The sequence below is a fragment of the Delphinus delphis genome, chromosome 15 (genome assembly GCF_949987515.2).
Source record: "Delphinus delphis chromosome 15, mDelDel1.2, whole genome shotgun sequence".
Taxonomy (NCBI): Eukaryota; Metazoa; Chordata; class Mammalia; order Artiodactyla; family Delphinidae; genus Delphinus; species Delphinus delphis.
The window spans coordinates 83,018,963-83,029,020 of NC_082697.1; positions in this window are offsets into that span (position 1 = coordinate 83,018,963).

The following is a 10,058-nucleotide window of genomic DNA, read 5'->3' on the forward strand; positions in this document are numbered from 1 at the left end:
GTGGATACTCTGATCCTCCTGATATTTCTATTCACTCCGTTGGCCCTTCCCAGCTAGGGGCTCTTCATCCCAACAATTCTGAAGGGGAACACTTGAAATAACTCAGCGTGATCCTGTAGCCCTCTTTCCACGGGGCTCTGGCTACCATATGCCTCGGAGAAACAATGTGAATGATGATGCTTTTAAATAATGGTTATGAGCTTCTAATTGACTAAGCAATCCATCACCCACTGGAGCAGCAAAGGCAGCCTCACAGCATCTAGGTAATGATCGTGGATTTCTGTTATTTCTTTTCTGTCACTCAGGAGGGGACCTGTATGGGAATAATCACTGGAGGGGTTATTTGGAGCACCCAGGGGACACTGTGTCATTGGATGGTACTGATGTTCTGAATGTCTTGGGGAAATTGCTTAGAGGATGGATGTATACAAAAGGATGAATCACCACAAATTTTTCATACATAGAATGACGGTCGGTTATTCATGAATTGTGTTCATTCTACTGTTTCAAAAGTACAATTCAAATTATTTTTGCCCATTTCAATTACATCACTTTTTCATTCTTCTAACCCAGTCTGAGGAATTTAATTTCAGTCTCTGTCAATAGATAATAAACAGCAATCCAAAGGAGCCATCTCTCTATATTTAACACCCAAAAACTGTCAGCTGGTATGCTTACATGAAACAATAACCTCGTGTGGTCCTGATTCATACCAATTTTTAATTATGTTGTTTGCAGCTGGGGTGTTTGGGGCAGGGGGTGAGTATTCTACTCTGAATGCAGGTAATAACAGCTCTGGGCATTTGAACATATCTGTGAATTAGCACTTTTCATTTTGGGGGTTATTTTTCTAAGTTGAAATTTTGTAGCAACATTAGCATTTCCAAATTTTAGTGTTAAGTATAATTTGAAAACAAAAATTGTTTTCAAAAATCTCCCTAGTTTTAGTGATCATGTAAATATAGTACAAACAACTAATTTTTAAATGGGTTCTATTCAATATGTGCCTCATGGAAAAAAAAAGTGAAAGGACATATAGCAAAATGTTAACAGTAGTTACCTCCAGCTGGTAGGATTACAGAACAATGAGACGAGCGTGAAGGCTTTTTCAGTGGGGGAGCATAGTAACTAGAGAAAACAAAAAACAGACATGTAGAATTCACCCGATCAACCCACCTCAAGAAAGCATGTTCTCAGCAGTAGAATGATGTTATTTTGACTTTGAAACGAGGGCCTAGATTGCCTAGCAGGTCACAGAGCTGAAAAACCTGGTGTCTCTTATTTTCCCTAATTGCTAATAAAATAGGGTGGCAACAGTGGCTTTAATTTGGACTATTTTTACTTAACTATAATTTTAGTTTATAGTTTGGTAGTTATAATTTAACGGAACACGATCGCAAAGTCAGCTTCGTGAATGTGCTTAATTGTTGAGACTAATGAAAATTATTAAAATACTTGAAATGTTATTTAGTATTTTGCTTCAGCCTCTGCACATTTTGAAATAAGTAAACAATTTTTTAACGTATAGGTTTTCACAGTTCTTTCCAGCTCGAACTCAAAGTGTAGCAAAATGGTGAAGATGTGAAATATTTGTCTAGTTGTTCAGGTTTACAAGCTACATAGTTAATTCCATGTAACGACTGCAGTTTAATTTTGTGTAATGAGTACTCGGGAATCCAATTTCAAGCAAAAACCTATCTTATATCTCTTCTGCTAATGTTAAGGTATGGTATTACTTTGCAAACACTTAAGAAGACAGATGAAATTGGAATCACCGGGATCGTTTCCATCTGGCCTGTTAATTTATTCACTGGAAAGGCTATTCATTTACATAATGTTTTAACTGGTTCCAAAAAGTCGACTTTTTTTGGAAGTGGGTGGATTTTGACAACTTTTTCTTATGGGTTCTACAATGAATGTAGATGGATTCACACCTTAAATTGTAAGGTATTTCAGACATACATCTGAGACTACACAGATATGTAGCAAACAACTGTGTACCTACCGCCTCACTGTATCAAACCTCGGCAGGAACTATGTGGTTGCTCTGTAATATGTCATCTTGCTTAGGCTGTAGGTATCTGGTTAGGGTGGGCCGCAGGAGACATCTTGCCTGGGATTAGGAGGGTGAGAGTGAAGCAGCCACGGTACTGATGCTCCAGAGGTCGGTGCGGGGGTAGCTTACCTGCTGGCTCCCCTCCTTGCTGCGGGGCCCTCCTTCTGCTCCCAGCTCCAGGTGTACTTCCTTCTGTGACAAAGGACACCAGCCTTTTCTGAAGGACATCAGAGTTGGGAGCAGTGAGAGACTGACATGAGTTCCAGTCTGTCCCTAGGGGTTCCAGTTTGTCCTCACCCTCCCCCTCTTTACATCCATCTTCCCTTCCTGTCTGCTCTGAAGATTTCAAGCTTCAGCATCAGATGAAGGCAACAGCTTTATAGAGACTATTGAACCAGACCTCACAAGCTCATAGTACCTGTAATACATACATTTATATATATCACTGTATATATTACATGACTACATAATTGCATAATACCTGTAATTCATATCTAAAAAGTTACATTATATATAATATACATATATTTTTTCTAGATGGTTCTCATTCTCCAACTGAACACTGATTTACCAAATTTCCTTCAGGTTTTTCTTTTTTTCTTTTTTTTTTTTTTGCGGTACGCGGGCCTCTCACTGCTGTGGCCTCTCCCGCTGCGGAGCACAGGCTCCACTCTGCGGCACGTGGGATCTTCCCAGACCGGGGCACGAACCCGTGTCCCCTGCATCGGCAGGCGGACTCTCAACCACTGCGCCACTAGGGAAGCCCTAGGTTTTTCATTTTTTAATAAAAAGAATCACACATTTTGGAAGATCCTTTACAGGTGATCAGAGGAGGAGACGGAGATCGAGGACAATTTTAACTGCAGGAGAGAGATGTACCCTCAGGATGAAGGTCACCTCTGAATGACACAGTCTCTGGGCTCTAAGTCAACAGAGAAAAGATCGATTACTTGACTCATGGGTCTGTTACTTCTGCCAGCAGAGAGGAAGTGGCTCTTTGTACAGGTGGCCTTGGAGGTGTATCTCATACCCAGACCTCTACCCAGCAGTTTCTTCTTGCGGCTCAGTACTGAGATGAGTGTAGGGAGGAGAGAACTCAGTAGAATGTCTGATCAGCCTCTACCCGAGCTCTGTCTGCACAGCATGCAGCAGACAGCACTATGAAGAGGAAAAGTCCGTTTCTCCATCCTCCCTGTTCCTACCTCCATAATTGATCCATCATTACACTTACACTGTGTCCTTTGAGGCAGGCATTGCATTGCACAATAGGAACAAGAGGATGACTCCAATTGGGTCCTACCATTGACAAGCTCACTTTTCTTGTTAGCAGGGAGACAGACATATGTGAGAACATGTCTAGAACCTCCCTCCTTGGAACTGTGCCTTCTTACCTGGAACTGTGCCTATATCTTATTCCCCTGGAATTTTGAGTCCACAAATTCTTTTTCTTTTTTTCAGCTTTATTGAGGTATAGTTGACATTTAAAATTGTGATATATTTAAAGTATAGAACGTGGTGATTTTATATATGCATGGATTGTGAAAGGATTCCCACCATCAAGTTAAGAAACACATCCATTGCCTCATATATTTACTTTTTTTTAATGAAAACACTTAATTCTACTTTCTTAGCAAATTTCAATTATACAATACAGTGTTATTAACTATAGTCACCATGTTTACATTAGATCCTTAGACTTTATTTATCTTATTAACTGAAAGTTTGTACCCTTTTACCAGCCTCTCCCTATTTCCCTCACCACCACCACCCAGTCCCTGGCAACCATCGTTATTCTACTCTGTTTCTTTGAGTTCCATTTATTTTTTTAAAAGTTTCCACATATAAGTGATGCCACACCCTATTTGTCTTTCTCCGTCTGGCTTATTTCACTTAGCATAATGCCCTCCAGCCTCATCCATGTTGTCACAAATGGCAAGATTTCCTTTTTTCTCATGGCTGAATAATATTCTATTGTGTACATATATGCCACATTTTGTTTATTCATTCATCCATCAACGGACACTTTGGTTGTTTCCATACCTTGGATATTGTGAATCATGCTGCAATAAACATGGGAGTACAGATATCTTTTCTAGATAATGATTTCATTTCCTTTGGATATATACTCACAAGTGGAATGGCTGAATCACACGGTAGTTCTATTTTTAGCTTTTTGAGGAATCTCCATACTGTTTTCCACAGTGGCTGTACCAATTTACATTCCCACTCATAGTGCACCAGAGTTCCTTTTTCTCTACATCCTGGCCAGCATTTACTATCTCTTGCCTTTTTAAAAATAAACCTGACTGGTGTTAGGTGATATCTTATTGTAGTTTTGATTTGTATTTCCCTGATTAGTGATGTTGAGTAACTTTTCATGTACCTGTTGGCCATTTGGATGTCTTCTTTGGAGACATGTCTATTCAGATCCTTTGCCCATTTTTTGTGTTACTTTTTTTCTATTGAGTTGTATTAATTCCTTGATATTTTGGATATTAACCCCTTATCAGATGTATGGTTTGCAAATATTTTCCTCCGTTCCGTAGGTTGACTTTTCATTTTATTTATGGTTTCCTTTTGCTGTGCAGGAGCTTTTTAGTTTGATGTAGTCTCATTTTTTATTTTGTTGCTTTCTCTTTTGGTGCCAAATCCAAAAAGTCATTGCCAGGACCACTGTCAAGGAGCTTACCCCCTGTGTTTTTCTAGTAGTTTTACTGTTTCAGCTTTTAAGCTCAAGTCTTTAATCCATTTTGAGTTGATTTGTGTGTATTGTTTAAAACAGAGATCTATATACATGGGTTTATTTCTGGGCTCTCTATTCTGTTCTATTGATCTATGTGTCTGTTTTTATGACAATACCATTCTGTTTTTATTCCTATAGACTTGTAGTATAGTTTGAAATACGGAAATGAGATGCCTCCAGCTTTGTTCTTCTTTTTCAAGATTGCTTTGGCTATATGGGGTCTTCTGTAGTGCCATATGAATTTTAGGATTTTTTTTTTCTATATCTATGAAAAATGCCATTAGAATTCTGATAAGAATTACACTGAATCTGTAGATCACTTTGGTAGTATTGACATTTTAGTAATATTAATTCTTCCAATCCATGAACACAAAATATCTTCCATTTAGTCTTCTTCAATTTCTTTCATCAATGTTTTATAATTTTAAGTGCGCAGATCTTTCGCTTCAGTTAAATTTATTCCTAAGTAGTTAATCCTTTTTGATACTACCGTACATAGGATTGTTTTCTTAATTTCACTTTCTGATACTTTATTGTTAGTGTATAGAAACACAACTGATTTTTGTGTATTGATATTATATCCTGCAACTTTACTGAATTTGTTTATTCTAACAGATTTTTGGTAGAGTCTTTAGGGTTTTCTTTATATAAGATCATGTTGTCTGCAAAAGAGACCATTTTACTTCTTCCTTTATGACGTGGATGACTTTTTCTTTTTGTTGCCTAATTGCTCAGGCTAGGGACTCCAGTACTATGTTGAATAAAAGTGATTAGAATGGGCATCCTTGTCTTGTTCCTGATCTTAAAGGAAAAGCTTTCAGCTGTTCACTGTTGAGCATGATGTTAGCTGTGGTTTTATCATTTATGGGCTTTATTATGTTGAGGTACATTCCTTCTATATCCAGTTTTTTGGGAATTTTTATCATAAAAGTATGTTGAATTTTGTCAAATGCTTTTCCACCATCCATTGTGATGATTATATGACTTTTATCCTTCATTTTGTTAATGTAGTGTATCATATTGATTGATTTATGGATGCTGAACCATCCTTGCATCCCTGGAATAAATTCCACTTGATCATGCTGTATGATCCTTTTAATGTACTGTTGAATTTAGTTTGATAATATTTTGTTGAGGGTTTTTTGCATCTATGTCCATCAGGGGTATTGGCCTGTCATCTTTTTTTCTTGTAGTATCTTTTTCTGACTTTGGTGTCAGGGTAATGCTGGCTTTGTGAAATGAGTTTAGAAGTGTTTTCTCCTCTTCTGTTTTTTGGAAGAGTTTGAGAGTATTGGTATTAATTCTTTAAATGTTTGGTAGAATTCACCAGTGAAGCCATCTGGTCCTGAACTTTTGTTGTTGGGAGGTTTTGATTACTAATTCAATGTCCAAATTAGTAATTAGTCTGTTTTTTTATTTTTTCATAATTCAGTCCTGGCAGGCTGTATATTTCTAGTGACTTATCCATTTCTTCTAGGTTATATAATTTGTTGATTGTTCATAGTAGTTTCTTATGATCCTTAGTATTTCTATATTATCAATTGTAATGTCTTCTCTTTCATTTCTGACTTTGGGTCCTCCTTCTTTTCCTTAGTTTAGCTAACAGTTTGTCTATCTTGTTCATCTTTTCAAAAAACCAGCTCTTAGTCTCATTGGTATTTTCTATCGTCTTTTTAGTATCTATTTATTTTCAATCAGACCTTTGTTATTTCCTTCCCTCTACTAAATTTGGGATTAGTTTGTTCTTCTTCTTCTAGTTCCTTGAGGTTTAAAGTTAAATTGAGTTCTTTCTTTGTTCTTATTATAGTTATTTATTGCTAGAAACTTCCCTCTTGGAACTGCTTTTGCTGCATCCAATAAGTTTTGCTAGGGTATGTTTCCACTGTCATTTGTCTCTAGATTTTTTTTTTTTTTTTTTTTGCGGTACACAGGCCTCTCACTGTTGTGGCCTCTCCTGTTGCGGAGCACAGGCTCCGGACGTGCAGGCTCAGCGGCCATGGCTCATGGGCCTAGCTGCTCCACGGCATGTGGGATCTTCCTGGACCGGGGCACGAACCCATGTCCCCTGCATCGGCAGGTGGACCCTCAACCACTGCGTCACCAGGGAAGCCCTCTCTAGATTTTTTTATTTCCCTTTTTGATTTCTTCTTTGACCTACTGGTTCTTCAAAAGCATGTTGTTTAATCTCCACATATTTGTGAATTTTCCAGTTTTCTTCTTGTAACTGATTTCTAGTTTCATACCATTTGTCATTGGAAAAGATGCTTGATAGGATTTCAATCTTCTTAAATTTATTAAAACTTATTTTGTGGTGTAATATATGATCCATCCTGGAAAATGTTTCATGTGTGCTTAAGAATGGTTATTCTGCTGCTGTTGGTTGGAATGTTCTGTGTATGTCTGTTAGAGCCATCTCATCTAACATGTAGTTTAAGTCCAATGTTTCCTTATTGATATTCTATCGGGATACAGGACAGTGAAATTTGTCCAGAGGAGCCTACTCCCTCTGCACTGAGTCCAGGAGTACAGCCACTAGGAGGTGCTCTTGAATCGTTTAAAAACTGCTTTTTGTTTGATGTGGTGCTGTGGGACTTGTGAATGTAAGCCTGGTTGGCTATCAAAGCCAGGTAACTTGGGGGCCCACACTTGGGTGGCAGCTGTAAATGTTGGGGCACTAGATGTGTGGACAAGGTCCTCCAGGAAGAAACGGTGACTTGGTTTCATTGTTGGAGGGAACCAGTGGGAAAGTCAGGGAAAGCACCCATCAGCTATTTGGGGCTTCAAGGAGGATCACAGCCAGCCTTTAGATGAGTGCTAAATTAGAAGCAGACCCTTAGGCAGCAGCTTGGAAAGTATGCAGTCAAATCCCTTCCAGGGAAAGACAGAACGATAGGCATTTTTGTCTGCTCCCTCTGCACTGAGCCTTGGGGAAACAGCCATTGCACGTGCTCATGTGCCCATTAAGAACTGCTCCTTTGCTTGCTATAGTCCTGTGGATCTGGTGGATGCAAATCCCACTGGATTTCAGAGTCAAGTGTTTTGGGGGTCAGGCCCTCAGTGAGACTCTTAAAAGTTGAGGTGCTGGATGTGCAGTCCAAACACGTCAATCCTCAAGGAGAAGCTAGGAGTTGGGGATTTCCTCCCAATTGTATGGAGCTGTGCAGGAGGTGGGGCTTATATGGCCAGAGTGTGTCTCAGACTTTGCTGCCCGTTTTGATGTGGGTATTTTCTCATTCACCTTCCGTGTGGGAGCCATTCAGCTAGTTTCTGGATTTCTCTCCGATGAAATGACTGTGTGTAGCTGTATGTTCAGTACATTTGTGGGACAAAGGATGCTCAGGAGCCTCCTACGTCTCCAACTTGGTCTCCCCTTCTGAGTTCACAAATTCTCTGTGCAAAGGATCTAATTTTCTATTTCTATAACTGGACTTAGTTTTGAATCCCCATCATGCTGGGTGACAGAATCATAATTCAGGATGACATAAGGCAATCAGCCTCCTCCTCACCCTTCTTTCCCTGGTTGGAGAGAGGAAGTGGGTACTCCAAAGCCCTTCATGGGAAGGGAGTATCTGGTGCTCAGTCCGTACTAGTGACCACTGAGTCATCCTCATTCCTCTCTAGTCTTGTGGGCTTCGGTGGTGGGTCCACCTAGGCCACAGCTAGCTTCTCTTTGTCCTCATCTTATGGCATCTCAGGTCTGGCTTTCTCTGAATTACTTCTGTGCACAAGTAAAACATTTGGTTGCTTCCTGCATCAAAGTAGCACTTACAGCCTAGACACTCACGTGGCTACGGCTACCTACTGTTGTTGCATCATGCTTGACACTGAGGGGAACTCTGCAAGGCTTGCCACCTCCCCAGCTCCACAGGGAACAATGTACACATCCACGTCCTCTCTCCTCTGAGATCTCCAAGCACATCTAAGTATCTATCATCATTACTCCTCCCACCTCACACCCAGGCAACACCCTAGGACTGTGAGAGAGAGGGATGCATCACTACCTAAGCTTTCTTGCTTCCTTGGCTTTTGAAACTTAAAAGCATTTTGATTTCTGGTGGGTTTTTTTATTTTTTTATCACCTCTCTCCTGTGGCAATCAATGCAACTGACTGAACGGGGCACAGGAGGCAAAGTAATCAAGGAAGTAGAGGCGGGCTGGGGAGAATGCTATAATGCTATAAAATGTTATCTTACAACATGTATATAGTACTTTGCACTTCATTTGTATCATCTAATGTAATATTTGCAATAATCCTTTGAGGCAGGTATTAATCTCATTTTTCAGAGGAGGAAACTGAGGTCAAAGAAGTTAAATGAGTAGTCAAAGGTCATACAACTGGTAAGTGACAAAACCAGAACTAAAATTCAGGTGTTCCAACTTAAGCCCTGGGCTCTTTCTACTACTCTTCCAACAGCATTTGTTCTGAGACAGAGGAAAGAATTCTTTAACCTGGAGTTTTCAAATTATGGTCCCTGGAGCCCCAGGGTCCTGTGCAGGTGCTTTAGGGTCCCCCAGGGAGATAGAGATTGAGGGGCGGGTAGCTCCTGGAAAAGGCCAGAGGGACATACTCTGAGGTCTCAATCCTCTCACATTCAACCACAGTAGCTCTGTGTCTATTTAATATATTAGAAGTTCTGACAGACTTTGGGGGGGGAATAAAAAGGGGAGAGGGGATTTTGCTACACTAAAATTCTTTGAAAATTATTACTTTAATGTCAAAACAAGTCTTTCTAACAGGAGAATGTCATACACTAAAGCAAGTAAGGACAGTAATCTTTTGTCGAATAATGATTAAGGGCTGGGAACTACTATCAACAACTACATACAATCATAGTCCCATTTAATTTTTTTTTCTTGCCTGGCACAGTGTGGCTTGCAGGATCTTAGTTCCCCAACCAGGGACTGAACACAGGCCAGGCAGTGAGAGTGCCAAGTCCTAACCACTGGACCACCAGGGAATTCCCACCAATTTTTTTTTTTAACTTATTTATTTTTGGTTGCATTGGGTCTTCTTGCTGCACGTGGGCTTTCATTAGCTGCAGAGAGTGGGGTCTGCTCTTCGTTGAGGCGTGCGGGCTTCTCATTGTGGTGGTTTCTCTTGTTGCAGAGCACAGGCTCTAGGCATGTGGGCTTCAGTAGTTGTGGCACCTGGGCTTCAGTAGTTGTGGAATGCAGGCTCTAGAGAGCAGGCTCAGTAGTTGTGGCGCACAGGCTTAGTTGCTCCGTGTCATGTGGGATCTTCCCGGACCAGGGCTCAAA